At 33.2% G+C, this 8,693-nt stretch overlaps 1 protein-coding gene across 3 annotated transcripts in view; it reads right to left on the bottom strand.

Moving 5' to 3' along the window:
* Positions 1 to 8,693, bottom strand: part of LOC108684616 (alpha-crystallin A chain) — a 22,493-nt gene that overhangs the window by 1,064 nt on the left and 12,736 nt on the right. The gene's annotated exons all lie outside the window — the stretch shown is intronic.

Genomic DNA, 8,693 nt, shown 5'->3' with positions numbered 1-8,693 from the left:
TATATATATATATATATTATGTATAAAGAAAAAAATTCTTAATAAGTTAAGTTGATGTTACAATCAGCTCTTTTAATGCGAGAAACTTATAGCTCCTATCGCCTTGAAACTAAAATATGTATATTATGATTATCCAAGTTACGTCGTAATTCTATAATCTAGTGAGTTTATTATTAGTTAAATATTAATATTAAATATTAATGGGTATTAATATTTCGTCTACGATCTCTCAGAATGTATGATTATACGTATATACTGAAGTGAATTTACAAGTGCTCGTTTAGATTCACCTCGCGTGTGCCTAAAGCATGTCGCGATTGATTTATCATTACAAATGCATTGGACTAACGATCCCGACTTTGCTCTTCCTCGGTCATACACACATTTCTTTTTTGAAGAATTCGAAGCTTGCGAGCGGCAAAAAAAATTATCGCTTTGTCGTGACCGAATTTTTTCGAGCGACAATACAAGAAGAAATACGCTAGATGTCCTTCGTGACTCCCTAATGAGCAATTTCCCTGAGTAATCTAAAAATGGGGCAACGAGAGTACCTCGTAATAGTAACCGTATTACTCATGCATTCGACCCATGAGTCAGCCGTTCGACTATGCGTAGGTTTCGTCTCCTCAGTAGACGCATAGGTATAACATGACAGACATCGATCTCATTTTTCTATCTGCGACTAATGTACATGTACGTGTTAGATTACAGATACATCGAGTTATCAACTTTATTATATAAAAGAATATGATACGTGTATACAGCGATTTGCATTAAAAATTTGCAGTATTTCATAAAAATAATTTACTCAAACTTTTCGAAATATTTCCATTGTAATATTTTCTTCAATACGATTTTATATCAAAATTATTACATTTTAATTTTTTTTATTGTTTAACAAAATATCAATTATAAAAATAAATATTTTTACAGTAGAGTTTTATTCTTTAAATCGATATTTTTTTTAATTCACATTTTTAAACAATTAAATTTTAATAACTATTTGAATAATTCTAAGTAAATATTTAAATGTAAACATATATTTATTTGATACAAAACATTAATTTCATTTAACTTTTATTTTTTTATTGAGTGAATATTTATTTACTGTAAGTAAATGTTTACTTATTGTTAGTACTATTCAAAGAAGTATATATTAAAATTTAGTAAATTTTTTCAGTGTTCAGAAGTTTAAAAAAATATTACGAATAATATATATAAATAACTAGTGTTTCGAAAGTGAGCTTATTGAGTCAGGGCGGAAACTGAGAGTGAGCTTTTGCCTTGAAAGAATGTCATTCTCAATGACGAAAATGGGTTAGGAGAGACACGACACAATTTTGGGACGCTTGCGTCTTACGAGAAACGTGGAAGTCATAAAGGGGTCGAAACACAGTGGGAATGAAGGACGAAACGGGAAAGATGGCGGATTGTACCGCCATCGCTTCCACCTTCTACATCACGTCGACGCGAATCGATATTTTCAAGCTTGTCCTTACAAGTCATCCTTGTTCGACTCTGTTTCTGCTACAGATTATTCTGTATTTGTATTAATTTAACAAATTTTCACGAGAAAATATTTAATACAAAAATACTCGGAATATCTAGCTCTCTTCAATATACATTTTAACATTTACATTCTTCCCAATGTATTTCTATCGAGCGCTTTCGTTGACTCAGCGATCGATAATAATTTACATTTTATCACGAAGCGGCATCGCCGTTCGTATGTGCGCTAATATTTCTTTATAGGCCCCGCGTTCCGAATTCTTCAAACATAATTTATTCGCGTGAAGTATTACGCTTGTTACGATTCGTTCTTTTCGCCACGAAGCAGTTCACCTAGATTTTACTGACGAAAAAACGTCGTAATGAAATATGTATGAGATATAGAAGTCGATTTATTAATCAGACTCCAACGTGTATCGCTCGTTAAACCATAATCACATTAGCGATTGCGAATGAAGAGAAACAATTTTAATTTAACAAGTCATCAGTACAATTTAACAAGTACCAGCAATAAATTTTATTTATAAATATAGTGACAACAAAGGTATCGGTGCCGAAAACGAATAATAAGATCGCTAGCAATTATAATGAAATCAACTGACACCTAAGATTCTGTCATCCAGTACTTGGCAAATGACTGGCTAAAATGAGGCTAGGCCAATACCATCTGCTAGTACTTAGCCAGTACTGCGCCAGTATTTGAACTGTAACAATGAATAGGCAGTCAGTACTGGTTCAGTACTGGGCCGATGGTGAAAACCCAATATGGAATGCTATTTTTGATTTGTTGTCCAAGACAATTTTCCTATCATCGAGATGGTATAATATTTGCTGTTTTCTGACATTATAAGTTATACTAGTAAAAAATAACCATCAATATCGCTAGTGTAATTGTGCATTTTCGTTTATCGAGAGCATTATCTTTTTAAATTATCATCATCAAATATAGAATATCTTCTTCACATTTCGATGGATTTAAGATTAAACTTCTAGTTACAACTGGATTTAAAGTGTATGCAAAACTTTAGTGGCGTACTGCTACTCGAAGACTTGCAAATATTGCACAATTCACAGATAACGTCGCCGTTTGTATAAACGATGTTATGACAGAGTTGTTACATCATGTTAATAGCGAGTTCGATCAGCGACGTATTTAGAAATTGTTGGAGTTTGTATGAAGCGAGAGCGACTTGCCTTGAAGAGAATCGGTGGCGAATATGCAGTGTTGACTCATATAATCAAACAGCAAAGGCAATATGTCTTTGTAGTGTGTACATATGAACCATCCTTGTCGAGCTATATTTCGACATTTCAGAAAAAAATCATTCAGAAGAAAATCTCCTTAATTTCTAACATTGTATATCCCGAGATAGAACTTAATTAAAGTAATTAATTTTTTGTTAAATCCGTAGTCTTGCGCTTCAGAAAATTTCTCTAATCTTTAATATTGAGTAAATTTCTCTAATCTAATATTGAGTATTTATCTCGAAATACAGCTTAATTAAATTAATTAAATTTTTATTAAAGACATATTTTCGATGCTTCGGAATATTTCCCCAACTTTTAATATTAGATATATATCTCGAGATAAAGCTTGATTAAATTTTTGTTGAAGCCATATTTTTAAAATTCAATACAATAGATCTTAATCTTTAATATTAATCTTTAATATTAAATATCAAGAAAATTAAATTAAATTAAATAAGTATTTGCTAAAGCTATACTTTTGACGCCTCAGAAAAGCTCTCTAATTTTTAATATTAAATATCTCAATTAAATCCAAACACAATTAAATTATAAACAAGAGAAAATTTATAAGTTCGTTCTCACTAATCAATAATAAAATAAGTAATTATAGTCAACTAAACAAACAAAAAAGTTAATTAAATTAATATATTAGATTCAAATTTGCAAATTATATGAATAATAAATTTAAATGTTTCGTTCTCACAGAGATTTCTTTAATTTAACATGTAATAAGTTATGAACAGAAAATATACATAGTTATATAAAAAAAACGTATAGTTAATGGAGAGTCATATAAAAAAATCAGCAAATGAGTTGCATTTAAAACTATCTACAAACGCTTTCCAATGAGTCATATTGATCCATACATTCAGATGTTATGTCTAGTTGATAAAATCTCCTTCATAACAGATTCACCAGCGAGAATTTGTTGTGTCGATTATCTAAATATTTTTAATATCTACTCAAACAAACAACATTATGAATATGCAATCATTTCGTCGGTTACTATTAACAGTAAACTTCGTAACACTTGATCTGTGAGCCATGCTCGCCCTTCATATCGCTAATCGCGATATTTCTTGAAGCGTGTCTTCGATGGCTTTGTCGCACGCGAGAAAAATGCAGGTGCAGGATATATGGCCGCGCCCATTAGAGCGGCAAACATCATCACAGGTAGAGTCGCGAACGATAGGCGAGGTTTGCTGTGCTAATTGCATTACGTAAAAGTCGCTAATGATCAGTTCGCTTCATTCCGCTTCTGGAATATCTTCCATCGTTGTCAAGAAGACCAACTGAATTTGTCAACTAACCTATCTGTCACCGTCCGCGATACATGCCAATGAATGAAATAATAAACCTTAACCTTGCCACGTGATAAATTGGATTGACCTCGATGCAGCTTGCATCTGTCTGCATTACACGTCCTTCCTCTCCTTCTCTTTGTTTATCATCGTAAGACACTAACGGATTCGTATTTTATTTCAGGGCGCGTGTTGCGCTGCCTTGAATAATTTTCAGGTATGAATTTCTTGGCATCGCTTCGTGCAGGCCGGTCAATATAATAAGTGGACGTAAAATAGCTAAAATCGAAGTTGGTGATGTAATTACTTCGATCTTTATGATAACACACTAGTTTCTCATAAAAGTTCCTATAGAAGGAAAGGCAATGATTCGTCAACTTTCATTAATTGTTTAATAATTCTCTGTTTTTCTAAAGACTGAAAAAAATTTCAGCGCGTAGTTTGTTAGAATTGAATGTGTATAAATTCACATCGAAATATTTAAGCACTAAGATCCGCTTTGACCGAAAATAGAATTTCTCTTAATTATACAGATTTATTCTCATTGATCCAATTTCGTAATTAAAAGTATTAATAATTCTCATTAATTTTCTTAATTCCCTGCATAACGAAATGTTTCTATAATTGAATCCTTGGAATTTTCTATGATTTGCTCGAAAAAAGAGCGACTTTTGATCATTTCTGTCTCTCGGATAAATACGATAATATAAAAATATCAGTGTCTCGAGTACCGAGTTGTTCCTTCAAGCCGCGAAATGGATTCTCTCGTGATGGTGGTGATCCGCTAACGCGATTCTCTTGTTGCAACTCTTGGGATATCGATCGTGCCGACTGTAAAAATATAAAACTCACGAGAAAAGCGCGTACGAGTAACTCTAGACCCCGCGAGATCGAGAGAAAAAGAAAGTAAGAAAGAAAATGAAACGGAAAGACAAAAACGAGAGAAATGAACTACATGTAATCCAACTCTTCGCAGGATCTAAGTTTTCGCGACGGATATCGTCTTACGAGAAACAAGCCTTACGCAACTCTACCAGCTGCAATCACTAGTCATTGGAGTGACTGATTTGCCAAACTTTAGCATCCCCAACGAACTGAATTATATGTGATTTAGGTAACGTACGATGATAGTGATTTTAAATTATATTATCAACTTTTGAATATTCTGAAAGTTTAAACATTTAAGTTTTTTTTGTATCGATATCATACGCAGGTTGCATCAAAAGTCAAGCCTCAAAGAATGTATCAGAAATAATGTATCATATTACATTATTATTTTATTAGTATTTTTTATTTTTCATTCCATCATTTTTGACATACATAAAACAGTCTTATTATTTTTTTTCTTTCACTGATTTAGGTTATAACGGTGTCTAATAAAAATGTTAATTATAATAAAACACATGACTTCTGAAAACTGGCTTCTAGTATATTCTGTATATACATCGTCACAAATTTTATACTCTAATATTTTTAAATATAATAATTTTCAGTACAATCGTAATTAATTTGTTATTTTGAAAGATAGAGAGGGAGATTAAATTCTCGATATCCATAGTGATAGTTGCTGTTTGAAATTCGGTCTCGCGATTGTCGAAAATAACGTAAGCTGCTGGCAGCTCTGACTCACAAACTAAATATAACCGTGAATTTTCATGTTCCTACTTCCACTTCTCTTTTACGCGAATAAAAACAGATCCTGAATCTTTCGAAAGTTGATTAAAGTGCCCGGATATTATCAACCCAAAACATTTAATGAAACGCTTTTTTATTATGGAAAGAAGATATATTATATTCCTAAACAATCGAACAATCTCATAATTCGACAATCTCATCAATTAATGATGATATGTACAAAGTATTATATTATGAACGATTTTAATTATGCGATATGTACGGAATATCTATCTATTATAATTAGTCAGATTCGATTAATGCAAACTTGAAATCTCTCCCTCCGTCAAATAGAATTTAACGAGTTATAATCAATCATATGAATGTAATATCTAAATTTTAATCAATAATTAAGTTTTAATTAATATACATTTTTTATTAGAATTTTTCAATCATCGTATTGAATATTCTCCCGGACTTTTTACTTACATTTTTTTGCATATCCATCAGTTAAATCTCTATCGAAATATCCAGCACGAATTTATACTATATTATATATTATGATGAAAATGAAAAAGCAGACGAGGATATACGCTTTCTCGCTGCTTCTGCGATGACGTCAGCCGGTCGTAAATTTGTGAGATGATCTACCCTACTCCCATACATGACCCATTCCCCAGCCTGGACTACTCGTCCTTCGAAGCACCGTCCTTGGTCAAGCCCTTTAAGGTCCGCTCGCTCGCGGTGCGTGGCCGACCTGAATTCGCCAGACCCTGACCACGTTATACGACAGGTAGCTTCGAGTTCTCCGTTGTCATCAGGTTCCCGGCGAAACCGTTTATGGAAGACTGCTCTTGTTCCCTTGAAATTATTTTAGCGAGAAGGACGCAAAGATAAATGATCGATATCTTTTGTGAACGAAATTCATTTACTTGAGAAAAAGAGAAATCGATCGAACGAAGAATTGGGTTGCCATATGACGGCGTAACTTTTCGAAGAATATAACAGATGCCGAGGTGGATAAAGAAACATATTCGAGCGTTGATATGCCGATGACCTCGTTTGAGAAAGATAGGATGACGATGAATGTGAATAGAAACGAATGGAGACTGAGAACGTATCGCCTTCAAGTTGAAAGAGGGACTAACGTACAATCCAAGAGACACGTTGTTTTGACAGCCGTACACTTCCACTGAGCTGCTACGAACTACTTGAAACCAATGCTAAAGAAAACAATAATAAAATCATCTCTTTAAAGAGAAATCGATTTTTAGTCTAAATAAATTCTAATCGAATGGAATGCGATTTTTGAAATATCCAGTATAAGGTATGCCTATACTTTATGGGGTCAATCATGATTATGATGAAAATGAAGGAGTGCACTTGATTGGCCGATCATTTATCTAATAAATCAGAATAATGCCATGCCTTGTTCCTCGACAAATCTTGCACCATTACGATCTTTCTTTCATCGCGAAGAATGAGAGTGCGATGGTACAATGACCTCATCATTCTTCGATCTCGTGCATAACGGTAAAAGAACTTTTGCAATATCCGTGCTCGAGAGAGAGAGAAAGAGAGAAACAGTACTCGATTTCCACTCTATTATCTCTCTTGAACATTAAAACAAATAGATAATTCTATGATTATATTACAATTAGTCTCATATTGCAAAGAGAAAAGACGGATATCGTACATTAACAAGTAATGAAGTCTTCAATTGTTTAGACTTGTCAGGAACGGAATTACTCATCATGTGCAAATTTACTTTTCAAGAGATTAAATTTATTAAATTTAACTCTTCCGTAATTGTTGTTTATTATTGCGAAATATATGTACGCGACATGTCTCTTGTGTAATTCATAAGCGTGTAATCGCATCGTCCTGTATCTCGCGTTCAGCTTGTTTGTTCACAATGGCCAAACATTATTCCGGTCCGCCGGTATGACGACTGCCGTGAATTTATTTTCGGCGACGGTTATTTCCGTCCAAGTCGGCGCGAGAGAAGAACGTTAGAGAAGGAGCTTTCGAAGACGCGCTTAGAAATCTTGAGGAATTTTCGCTCCCAATATTTCACTTCCTGCCGTTGAAATTCTAATGTTCCGAGATGGCAGCGAGAAAGAGAAGGCGCATAAATTTGTTAAATTTATATTAAGAGCTACTCCGCGTTAAAATAAAGTTGCATTTCGCAAAGCAATCATTAAAATCGCGAAACAAAACAAGATGAAGTTTTACGACCGTGTTACTCGAGACTTTCCTGGCAGGAAGTGACGTAATCAATTACAACATTCTACACAGTTCACAAAAGATGCGCAAGTATTTCGCGTGTTCCATCATGTTCCTTCTCTTTGATTAGATAATATTTACAATAATATTTACGAGAAATGTAAATTTGTTAAAAGAGAATTACTATTTTTTACGCCGTTTTTTTACAAATTTACACTTTATTTATTTATTTAACAATTGATTTAAGAAATAATAACGTTTAAGTATATTATTATACTTAACTTGAATTTAGCACGAGAAAGTAAAGTATGAAAATCGGTATTCCGATGTTAATTATTTCTCTGTACATATAAACTGTAAATAAACTGTGTAAATGAATAGATCTACAAAAAACTATTGTGGTGCTCAATTTGCGAGTAATTAACTTCGTTTTATGATGGCAACACATTGCACGTGACGGACAACTTTGTGTCGCGCCAATCCTTGCCAATTGCGCAAAAACTTGCGCCAGATTTACATCTTGCCAAGTTGTGCAAGAGAGCGTTCCAATACATATCGTGAGTGATGAATCAACCATATAATCATATAATAATTTCGGGTTATTAGATGATCCGAGAAAAATTGCGCAGCAATAAATTGAAAGCTTTAGGCTCCGAATTTATTGTCCGAGTAAATTAATTTATATATCTAAGGATAGACTGGTTACTAAATCTTAAAGCCGGTATTCATAGTCGATTCTTATATTTAAAATTATCTTTTATATATATATATAAATACAGTCTCTTAAGATGTCTC

The sequence above is a fragment of the Atta colombica genome, unplaced genomic scaffold (genome assembly GCF_001594045.1).
Source record: "Atta colombica isolate Treedump-2 unplaced genomic scaffold, Acol1.0 scaffold136, whole genome shotgun sequence".
Lineage (NCBI taxonomy): Eukaryota > Metazoa > Arthropoda > Insecta > Hymenoptera > Formicidae > Atta > Atta colombica.
The sequence above is the reverse complement of the archived record's forward strand: the minus strand, read 5'-3'. Positions and strand labels throughout refer to the sequence as shown.